Source organism: Brassica napus, chromosome C5, assembly GCF_020379485.1.
Source record: "Brassica napus cultivar Da-Ae chromosome C5, Da-Ae, whole genome shotgun sequence".
Lineage (NCBI taxonomy): Eukaryota > Viridiplantae > Streptophyta > Magnoliopsida > Brassicales > Brassicaceae > Brassica > Brassica napus.
In genome coordinates this window covers 38,648,773-38,660,641 of record NC_063448.1, presented here as the reverse complement: position 1 = coordinate 38,660,641, position 11,869 = coordinate 38,648,773, and positions in this window count along the sequence as shown.

The following is an 11,869-nucleotide window of genomic DNA, read 5'->3' as shown; positions in this document are numbered from 1 at the left end:
CATAAAGTTCGTCAGAACGCGGAACATCCTACAGGTGTTTTTCTAAAGTCACCGCAAACTTGTTGTTAGCCTCCATAGCCTGAAACATGGCAAATCAGTACAGACAAAACGAACCAAAGATTCAACAAGGATCAAATTTCAAAAAGAACGACCTTGGCATGGGCCACAACCATCTTTACGTAAGCCTCGCGCTCCGTCATATTACGCAGAGAGGGAAGCGGACATCCAGCAGGTTTGAGTGCCTCACTCAATGAGCAACACTATCTGGATCTTCCGTAATAGGACAATCCTTGGAATGCGAGAACTGCCAATGAAACGGCTTAGCAACAGCCGCTTCACCCGGGACACCAAGACGATGGTCCGAACCATTCGTTTAAGCCTTCTTTGGAGGACGATCACGCCCCTCCGAACCCGTTGGGCTACTCGACTTAACACGAGCAACAGATTTTTCACCCTCGGGATCTTTGGCCCCTTGGGTTGAAGGCGCGGAAGTCGGGTCTCCTCACGAAGAACTTCTGTGAGCGCATCACTCACATCTCCGGATCGAATACGTTCCGCATTGGCACTGCCAGTTCGAGTTCGTACCCTATCGGAATAGCGAGAGTTGGATCTTCTCGAAGTCATGTTCCTTTAGCAAGCAAAAACAAAACTAAATGACATACTATGATGAATCCTAGAGCAAAGCCAAAGCTTTATAAGGATCAGAACCTCGCCATATCTCAACAACCCGAACAAAAAGAATCTCGAAAGCTAAGGAAACAGGGATATTCCGAAATATTATGCTTATCCATTAAAAGATATCCAAGGTATCAAGATCAAAAATCGTCAAAAACAAAAAGATATTAAACAAAAAAAAAAGAAAAAACTAACTAAAAACGGAATCATCGGGGACAGACGACCCCCAGACTTGATCCACCGAATCATCTGAGACTTGAGGAAGATCGAGCTCGGAGATCGACCAATCCGGCACGGTGATACCACTCAAATTACCCAAAAGAGTGAATTACTCTCTCAAATAAGAGGTTCAGTTGCAATGCTTAGGGATCGAATCAACAAGGAGCTAGGGAACCTATTAAATCTAGTCAAATTATTAATTCTAAGTGTTTGTTGTTTTATGGTTTAAAAGTAAATAGCAATCCTAATTGAGCAAGTCTATTGCTCGACTAACAAGATGATTGGGGGTGTAACTTATTGGAAGATATTAGATGCAGGGTTTCTATTCAGGTGTTGGAGATTATAATCCTATAGATACCTAACAGTTGCATGCATGATATAATAGAGCTCAACTCCTTAATCACAGTGATCAGCGATGGAAATGTTTCACTGGTTAACTAACTAGATCTTGGATCTCAACTGTCGTCTTTTGATCACAAGAAAGTGTCGATCGATGATCCTATAGGGATATCGATCGATACACCTTTCGCAATATCGATCGATTGTCAGAAGACAATATCGATCGATGCTTCTAGCTTAGCCTTAGGCGCAGTTTGATAATGCTCACTAGTCTGCTAGATCAGCGGTTAGCATCTCTCTAGCAGTCCTAGCATGACATATTAGATTCAGGGCAGGATGGTCAAGGATGCTTGACTCATGCTAATTCCTAGGTTCATGTTCTAGTTAGCAAGGCTAAAACAAGCATTAATGAACAATCAATCAATGAATATCACAACTTAGCAAATCTATAGTTGGGGCTAATCCCTCTAACCTATTTGAACCCTGAATCTAACAAGTGAACTACTCAGACATAGCTAAGCAATTCATGACACAAAATATAGATAAAAACTGCATAGAATAGAATGGATGATTCAATGGAGTTCCAATCACAAATCTCTCTATGATTTTCTCTCCTAAAACTCTCTGCTGAAAATAAGAATACAATGGTGGCCAAAAACTCTCTTGCCTCCTAACACTTAGGCAAGTATATAACTATTAGGTTAAAAACTCATCAGGGGTAATCTTGTAATTTGGTGAAGCCTTGGGTTTAAAGTCGGCTGGAACTAAGTCGCGCATCTCGCGTCTCGACATCGATCGATGGTACAGGATGTACATCAATCGATCATAATCTTCAATCGTTGAGGCTTCTCTTCTGTATCGATCGACGGCACTGGATGTGCGTCGAACGATTGCTTCTTCTTCGTATCGACATCTAATGGTCAGCTCGGATGAAATCTCTTTTAAGCTTCTAAATGCTCCATAATCATCACTTTACTCCAAGATACTCCTGAACATGAAAACATACCTAATAGGATAGAATATATAATATATAGATAGTAAAACACTTATATACCATGGATGAAAATGGGTCAAATCCATGGTATATCAACTCCCCCAGACTTACCCTTTTGCTTGTCCTCAAGCAAAACAAACAGGCAGTCTCTCTGAAAGAGGTTTGAAAACAGCAGGGACTTATAGATTTAAAACACAGAAATCATCACCTCTACAATTTCGCAAACCACATCTAAAAAGTCATAATCACAAAAGCACATTATGCATTATCCTAGTTTAGCAACTAAATTCAACTAGTCTACAACTCAACAAATCATGTCTGACATTCCCCTCTAATAACCTCATTTCTTAGCATAAATATAAAAGTGAATGCTTTACCTTGGGAGTATCGATCACAGGATGCAAGGATTTTCAGACAAGTATCTGGAACTGCAGGTAAAAGTTAGTTCCTAAATTCGCTCTTTAATTTCTCTCTTGAGTTAAAGTCTGCTTATATTGCAAGATCAGTGACCAAGATTGGACAGGCTTCCATGAATCAAGACTTAATGGTGGTTGCCACCAAGCCCTGTTCACTTCTTTTTGACCTATATCCAAGAATTCTTTGTGAAGAGAGCCTTGAAGATTGCCGCCTCCAAGTCCCGTTCGAATTCTTTTATTGGAATCTTTATGAATCAAGCCTTAATGGTTTTAGCCACCAAGTCCTGTTCAGATTCCTCCTAACTAAATCATAAGTCTTAATTAAGTAATAAATTTTGGATTTTTTTTAAAAAAAAAAAATAACTAACTACTCTAGGGTCGAAATAGAGAGAGAAAATGTGATAAATGAATCTACACAAGGCGTTACCTTCCAGACTTGTCTGAAGAATCCGATCTCATGTATACCAAACCCCAAGACAAGCGATTATGTCAGGTTTAGTATTGGAAGTCAGCTTTGGTTCCTTCAAACAATCAAGGCAAGTGTGTATAGTTGACAGGTTGATCCACTTTAGCATCTTTAGTACTATCTGCAATCAGTAAATCTATAATGGTGCTAAAGAGTGGTTAGACATTCAAGTATAAATCAATAATAAGATCATAGTCCCTTTCACATAGCTAATCATAATTTATTAAAAATCTTTTTATAAGAATCATAATAAATTATATCAGTAAACCTCCCCCTAGACTTAAATTACACTGTCCCAGTGTAACACAGTCGGAGTTATGGTGGAAACTAAATCATAAGTACTCAATGTAACAAGTTAGGAAGATAAACCTGACCGGAGTGGGAATCGATCGATGTGCATCGGTATGCATCGATCGTCGTATGTGATTGTAGGTCGATCGATGTCGACGTCTCGTCCACGGTCGGTATGGTGATCATCCTACTTGGGTCTTGCAATAAATCTGAAAGAATGAAAACGAAAGTAAATACTAGTAACTAAGAAAACCAATTAAAATTACCTAATAGTGGGTTGCCTCCCACTCAACGCTTTGTTATAGTCATTTATCTTGACTATGGTGGTGTGTGGCTAGTTGGTGGAAAGACAACTACTTGTTGGGAAACAAGCATCCACCTCATCTATGCACATTCTGGACCAAGCTGCAGTGAAACTTCTCGTGGCCTCATCATTTCTGGTCCATCTCTCATCCATCTTATGTATTGCATTTGAGATGTTCTGTAGCCTTTCATGGGTGTTTTCAATGCTGAACTGATGCCATCCTATCTTGTCGTAGGCGTATGCTGATAGCTCGTTCAGTTCCTCATGCATTGACTCCATTATGTTTTGTATCAGCTGCTCGGCGTCTAGTGTAGACGTGGTATCGATCGATGCGACCAAGTGTTTATCGGTCGATGCTGGTGCCTTACTGTTGATCGATTTGAAGCGTTCTCTGTCGATCGATGCTGATATCTGGTGTTGAGATGCGAATTGCCTCTGAATGGCTTTGACTTCCTTCTGTAACCACTCTGCATGGCTATCCAGTCCACTGAGTCTGACGTCGAATGGAAAGTAGATGTCATCACACCGCTTCTCAAACCGGTCCTCCATGGTGTCTATAGCTGTGTAAAGCTTTGATGTGATCTGATCAACTTCTGCTTCTGTGTAGGGAAGATGTTCTGTAGGTTTCTTGACGTCGAGCGATGCCCTGCGGAACCTATCGATCGATGTTGAACATTCTTCCTGAAAATCATGTTGATCTTTAAGCGTGCCAATGTCCCTCTGGACATTCATCATCTGTGTAGACAAGGTGTCCAAGTATCGCATTATAGGTGAGGTGAAACGGTCGTGCATATCTTCGTATGTTTGTAACCTATCTTCCATGGCTGCGAACTTGCTGTCGATCGATGTGATGGTGCAAATATCAATCGATGTGGCTGGTTGTGGTCCTTCTTGCGAACGGTGTCCAAATCTTGTTGTAGCAGATCAATTCTCGTGCTTAACCAGTCCACGTTGTTGTTGAGAGGGTTGTATACGTCGTTAATCTTCGTGTTGATGTATGCGATCTCCCATTCATCTTTTTTCTCTGCCAAACTTTCCGGTTCTGCAGGAATCTGGGATGTCTGTGGCCTGACGTCGATCGATGTTGCGTTGTTGGCGTCGATCGATGGTGATGTCGTAGCTTCTTTCTCAAGAATGTGCTGCATACTCTCAATCTTTGTCCTCATCTCTGCCATACCATTGTAACCTCTGTCCAAAGGTTGATAAGTGTCATCTACCAATGTCTTGAGTTCATCTCCTAGTTTTTCCTAAGCTCCACAAATACTAGTCACCATCTCCTTAATCTCATCCTTGGTGTAGATCTCTGGTGCCAGTTTTGTAGGTGTGAAAGAAGTGGCATGTTCTGGAAGACATATGTGACTCTCCTCAAATAGGGATACTCTCTCCAGAATTTTTCTGATGTTGTCCCTGGTAACAGGGATCATCTCACCAGCTACGCTCCTTGCATATCCAGGCTCATCTCTGTAGACACCATATTCGTCCTTCTGTTCCCATCTGAACTTGCTGGCTCCATAGATGTCAAAAGCGTGACGTCTACATTCGTAACGTCTGTCGATCGATGGTGAAGGTGCCCCGTCGAACAATGTAAGAGCATCCTTGTCGGTCGATGTTTGGCCTACTGGTTGGCACGATTGGTGTGAACCAATTTCTGTTGTGTCGGCCCTTGGATGTTCGTTTGGAACAGCTGGGATGTTGTCTGGAATGCTGCGTTGCTGCGAAAAAAGGTTGTCTTGTCCATTGGCCAACTGAAGAATATCTGCTATGTCCCCCCTGGATACTTGTAGAATTCTCCCATCCATAGCTCTTGCATGGCCATCTGGGTCCCTGAAAATACCAAATTCATCAGGAGTTAGAAAACCGTAATCAATACTCATATTCTTCTTAGTAAATAAAGAAAGTTTAGGTTTAGAATAAGAATCGATCGATGTTTATACTGGAGTATCGATCGATGGTAGACGTTTGTCTGCTGAATTAGGGCTTTTGGATCGAATGCTCTTCCTTGATGTTCCTTCTGATTTTTTTGTTGGAGCATTCATCTTTTCTGCTATGGTGTCGTGAGAAGTAATCTGGGGTGCAAAACTTCTTATATAGGTATTGGTAAACCTACTTGGAATTGGAAAATTTCCCTTTTCCTTTTCATAGGCGGCGGCTCTAATATCGATCGATGTACCTGGTGTGGTATCGATCAATGCATAAGATCATTTTGCTGGATGAGGGTGGGTATCGACCGATGCTGAGTAGGCTTTGTCGATCGATGGTGGAGACGTGTTGTTGAAGGAATGTCTTGAATATCGTTCATCCTGCATAGCAATCTCTATAGCTATTTCCTTTTCGTAATCCTCATCATACTCCTCAGTAGGATCCTCATTGGATGAAGGAATTACAGTCTCTACTGCAAAACTTTCATGGAATCCACTGTCTACTCAACTGCCTATGGAATAGTCATCACGTCTTTTTTTGTTGGGTTGTCGAAAGGCAAAATCTGGATAAAACTGATCTGGTAATGTGAAGTGGTCTACCGGATGCATCCCGTCCAGCGACGTGGGATAGTGTTCATCGGTCGTCGGTGACTCATTGGAATCGATCGATGACGCAGTGTGAGTGTCAATCGATTCCGAGTACTCTGTTTCGTACTCTGCTCCACAATGGCATGCTGCAATGTAGCCAAGATCATTTCCAAGCACCACGAGGTTGACTTGTTGTCTCACAACTCGAACTAGGTCATAGTGGACGTCTGGATTTATCAGTGTCAGACACAATATGTTGGTGTTCATGTCACATACAGCTCCTACTAAAGCCAGGAAAGCTCTTCCAGCAGAAGTGAAGAGTTCCAGTTAAGCTTGATGTCCAGGACATGAAAATCTACTAGGACAAGGGCATTACCAATTTGTACCTCAAGGTCTCTTATGATGCCTCCTGAGCTTCATTCTGAAAGGTCCACGAAGGTGAAACATTCTGATGAAGGCTCTATTTTCAGACCCAGCTGGTCTGCCATAACCTTATGCAGTATGCTGACTGATGCTCCTGTGTCACAAAGTGCATTAGGAAATTCAATACCCTTCACTCACTCGGTCGCACGTTCGGTCGCTACGTAGCGACCGAGCTCTTCCGAAACATCGATACGACACGAATCCATGCATTCTCGTCTACCCTTCGATGTTGTCTCCCGAAGACCGTAGCGAACCCATTTCATGTTTTCCGCCATTCGAAGTCATCAATCAAACTTTACGATAAAAACAGTGGAAAGTTCGTTTTTATCGAAAGAAGTCGTAATAAACGCTTCAAGTCGAATGACGGCCCAAAGGTACCTAAGGCATGACTCGAAGCCCACCTTACGATTTCTTAACCAGCAGCCCGTAAATCGTGGGACGGTTTACGCTTGGTTTGCAAGGAAAGATAAATGTCAAGTTTCCGCAGATAAATACGAAATTTTGAAGATAATTACGATGATCAGGAAAATGGAATATCTCCATTTTTAGGCTATGACGGCTTAAGGGCAGAAGAGGAAAAGTGTAAACCGACCTAGGAGCGAGTATATAAGGAGTCCTAGGCGAGAGGCATGAGGGACAACTTTTTAGACTCAGAACTCTCGGCACTTAGAAACTCTGAGGCATTATTCTCGACATGCTCTGTTTCCATGACTGGCACCCGATTACCAGACGAACGTGCACAAGCAGTTCGATCTCTTGGTTCACTCTTGAACTACATTCAGCTTGATCCTCGAAAGGGGTACGTACGCAACCTTTCATAAGGTTCAGTCTGAAATCAATCAAAAACCTTTTCTGTATTTTCTTCGTCTTTTGTTATCGAGCTGCGAGTCAACTAGGTTTGAGCTTTTAGGCCGCTAGAACTAGGTAACTCGCTGACAGCCTTTGTGGCCAAAGCTTTTATGATCACTTGTATTAATCGCAACGCTCTCACGCGGACTCGAAATAAGATCTACTGCCGTTGGCTCTCGCATATATTTGGTCACTTGCCGTTGGCTCTCGCAGAGATCCGGGACCTCTGGAAAATTAGGGTTTTCCTAGTTTCCTAATTTAAACGTAAATCGACAGTGCAAATTTCGGATCCCACAGTTTGGCGCTAGAAAGAGGGGAGGTACGGATTACTCTAACTCATTGCCGCAAAACGCTTGATCAAAACAATGTCTGGAAATACGAAAGAGGAAATCGCAGTTCGCAACAACGCTGGTAAGAAAACTCCAGCCGCCACTGCGCCTATGGCCAACGCCTATGCAAACACCACAGTTCTTGAGAAAATCGAAAACCTTGCTGCGACTTTTCGCCACAGGAAGTGCAATGAAACGAGCTCGCGATTTCTCTTTTTAAACATAAAGGGAAACGATAAATCTTATCAAACCCCGTAAGTTTGGCTCATTACCGAACAAAAGAAATCTCAATGCGTAAGGGTTTTACCAAAACACGTTCTCCGAAAACATTTCGGAAGGGTAAAACTTGTTCTCCCAAAAACAGCAGAAACCCCTAGGTGAATCGCGAAAAAAGGAAGCGCAACAAATCGATTACACAGCTCGGTCGCTACGTAGCGACCGAGCAAGCACACGGCTCGATTGCTACATAGCGACCAAGCTCAAGCCAAGCTCGGTCGCTACGTAGCGACTGAGAATGCACACAGCTCGGTCGCGACATAGCGACCGAGCTCCAGCCAAGCTCGGTCCCTACGTAGCGACCAAGCACGCACACAGCTCGGTCGCTACGTAGCGACCGAGCACGCACACAGCTCGGTCGCTACGTAGCGACCGAGCACGCACACGGCTCGGTCGCTACGTAGCGACCGAGCACGCACACGGCTCGGTCGCTACGTAGCGACCGAGCACGCACACGGCTCGGTCGCTACGTAGCGACCGAGCACGCACACGGCTCGGTCGCTACGTAGCGACCGAGCACGCACACGGCTCGGTCGCTACGTAGCGACCGAGCACGTACACGGCTTGGTCGCTACGTAGCGACCGAGCACGTACACGGCTCGGTCGCTACGTAGCGACCGAGCTCAAGCCAACTCTCTACTCGCTACGTAGCGACCTGTCAGGCCTAAAAAGGTCCTCCTTTGCGTTCTCTTTTGAATCCTCATCGTAACGCTTTTCGTTTCGTCTCAATCGGAGTTTCCGTTGAGATTTTACGACGAAAACAAGTAGGACTCTTCTTGGCTTGCTTGCACTCGCTACGTAGCGACCTATCAGACCTCCACTCGCTACATAGCAACCTGTCAGGCCTCATAAAAGTCGTCCTTTGCGTTCTCTTTTGAATCCTCATCGAAACGCTTTTCGTTTCGTCTCAATCGGAGTTTCCGTTGAGATTTTACGTCGAAAACAAGTAGGACTCTTCTTGGCTTACTTCTACTCGCTACATAGCGACCTGTCAGACCTCCAGCTCGCTACATAGCGACCTATCAGGCCTCAAAAATCTCCTCCTTTGTGTTCTCTTTTGAATCCCGATCGAAACGCTTTTCGTTTCGTCTCAATCGGAGTTTCCATTGAGATTTTACGACGAAAACAAGTAAGACTCGTCTAAACTCCTTCGCTTGCTCCTACTCGCCCTTACCTCCATCTTTGTGTTCTCCTTCAAATCTCGATCGAAATGTCTCTTGTTTCGTCTCGATTGGAGTTACCATTGAAACTTTAAGATAAAAAAAAAACCCGCAAAGACTAGTTTTCTCGCGTGGATTCAGATTAATCGTATAATACGTCAAGTTCGGAAGATAAATGTCAAGTTTCAAATGATAAACACCAAAACTGCATCTTCGAGAGAACTAAGGTATTTGCAACCTGAAATTTTTGAAATCAGACTTGGAGTTTTCGTAGGAAATTACTAAGAAATAAAAACGCCTTTGAGACTGCCATAGAACTTTAGGGAACGTAAAACCTAGGTGGATAGTAGCGAACTAAGTCTTAGGTGATTTTTTCCTGTCTCGATATATTGTCCAATAACTGTTCGTCCAGATCTTGCAAACCGATATAAACTCTCCGAAAATCGAGAAACGATCGCCACGCATATCAAGTTAGCTTCCTAAGGAGAGAAAAAACTAGAGACATGAACATCGTCTTAAAACAGATTCGTTTCTGGCAATTCTCTCGGAACCAACATATTCCAAGTCTTCAACCTGGAAACAACCAAATCACAGTCCAAGCGTCGTCTTCAAACCGACTCGGACTGTCGATCATTCTATTCCTCGAGAAAAAAGGAACGGAGTAGGTGCATATACTATACTCGTATACTCCCATACTTCAAAAACGTATTCAAACAATGCGATGTCTCGTCAAGATCAAGAAAACGCTTTCGACAAGAAAACGCTATCGACAAAGCAAACTCTCGTAGAAATATGCGGAAAAATATTCATACAATGCGATGTCTCGTCAAGATCATCCTAAAAGCAAACGACAATCTGAGATTCGTCTAAACGCTAGGAACTGATCCAAACCACGTTAAAAAATTCTCAAAGACTATACAGCATCTATCATCGCAATCATTCATTCAGAAAACCTCTGCCAAACTTCAGAATGAAAGTCGATGATTTGCTGAAGTCATAAAGATCTTTTCCGATTTGATAAAACGAGTTTCGTATAAGAATCATTATACGATAAATCTTCAGGAATCAAAGCATCACTCTCATTTTCCGTTGAACCAACCGACTCACGGAAAAACATCAAAAACATTTGCGACAAAGCAAAATCAAGAACAAAAGTAATAGAAAATACGACAAAGAAAACACGTCCTCCCCGCTCGTCGACTAAGTCTATCGCTGTTTAACTGATTCATTCAAGAAACCTGCAAAAATGTTTCGCAACTAGATCTCGGTGAAATAACCTTTGGTAAAACTCCATGAGTGACTCAGAGAAACTTTCACCGAAGAATAAAAACAAAAGCGAAAACGTTTCTCAAAAATCTGTGGAAACATCGTTATTTTGACATCTCCATATGTCGCGTCAATTTAATAAATTCGTAAAAACCGGTCGCCCGTTACTTACGCAAAAATTCCTTCGTATAATCAGATCATGTCATACGAAGTAACTTTCGAAAGTAAACGAAACAGGTTTTACGAAAAAGTACTTACCTTATAGCAAAAAACCAAGCTGTATGATCCGACATTGGACGACCAATATAAACTTTACTTCCTCGCACCACGATCTGAAAGGTCTCATTCTTTAGCCCCGCGACTCACTGGCATCCGCTCTCATTCCGCTTGGTCACGTCCGTGCAGGAAATCACCCCGCAACTGACTCCGCGCGGGCTCTGTATTGAGCTTCTTAGGCTTTATCTCCCTCGGAAACAAAGGAAACAACTTCCATATGAATAAAGGAAACATTATACGAAACTTTCATCGTATAAATTAACCCTAAAGTGGAAAAACGTTTTCTACCACCATGGGCATACTCGGCCTATCAATCTCGATAAACGCCATTCGTCACTCGCCCAATTACGCCTTTCCTTTGAAGCCGAACTAGGTTACAGCATCCCCTTTAAGGACGATTCTAACCGACTTGACCTTATTGACAGCACGAAAGTGTCATGGTCTAATCTTTTGGCAACAACGTCCTTGGCTATAAAGCTGAGCACAGCCTTCATGCAAAGCCAAAACAATTGAGCGACCACCGCTCCAATAACTTGACGGCTAAACGGTAATCTGGAATTTGTCTTGAAACGCCAAGTAACGATTACACAAACAATTATCGTACCACCCAAAAATGGGAATCATACGGTAAATTCGTCATAACAAAACTCAGTCCTAACAACCAAACAGTTAACGGAAAGGTTCCACTTGTCAAAAATCGACCAAGTTCCATATACTACAATTCACTTTAAGCCCGCTGTGTTTTACTCGTAAAATGCGGCATGTAAGGAAAACTCGTAACAAAGCTCCTATGGCTATACGGAACATCCTCAAATAGACATGAAAGAAATCTCGGAAGGCCAACACCACACAAAGCACGATATAAGAGGATGCCTCTTTCCGGGGACAAATTTACGCGACCCCTTGGTCCTAACTCCTCGATCGCAAATCAAATCCAAACAGGAACAACAATTCTGGCTGCGAACATCCGTAGTTAAACCAGAATGTTTCCCAAACACATGGCTAAGACTAATCCCTTGCAACATCGCGAAACATCTTCAAGCCCGCGAACATTTCAAGCACGAAACGCGGCATACGAA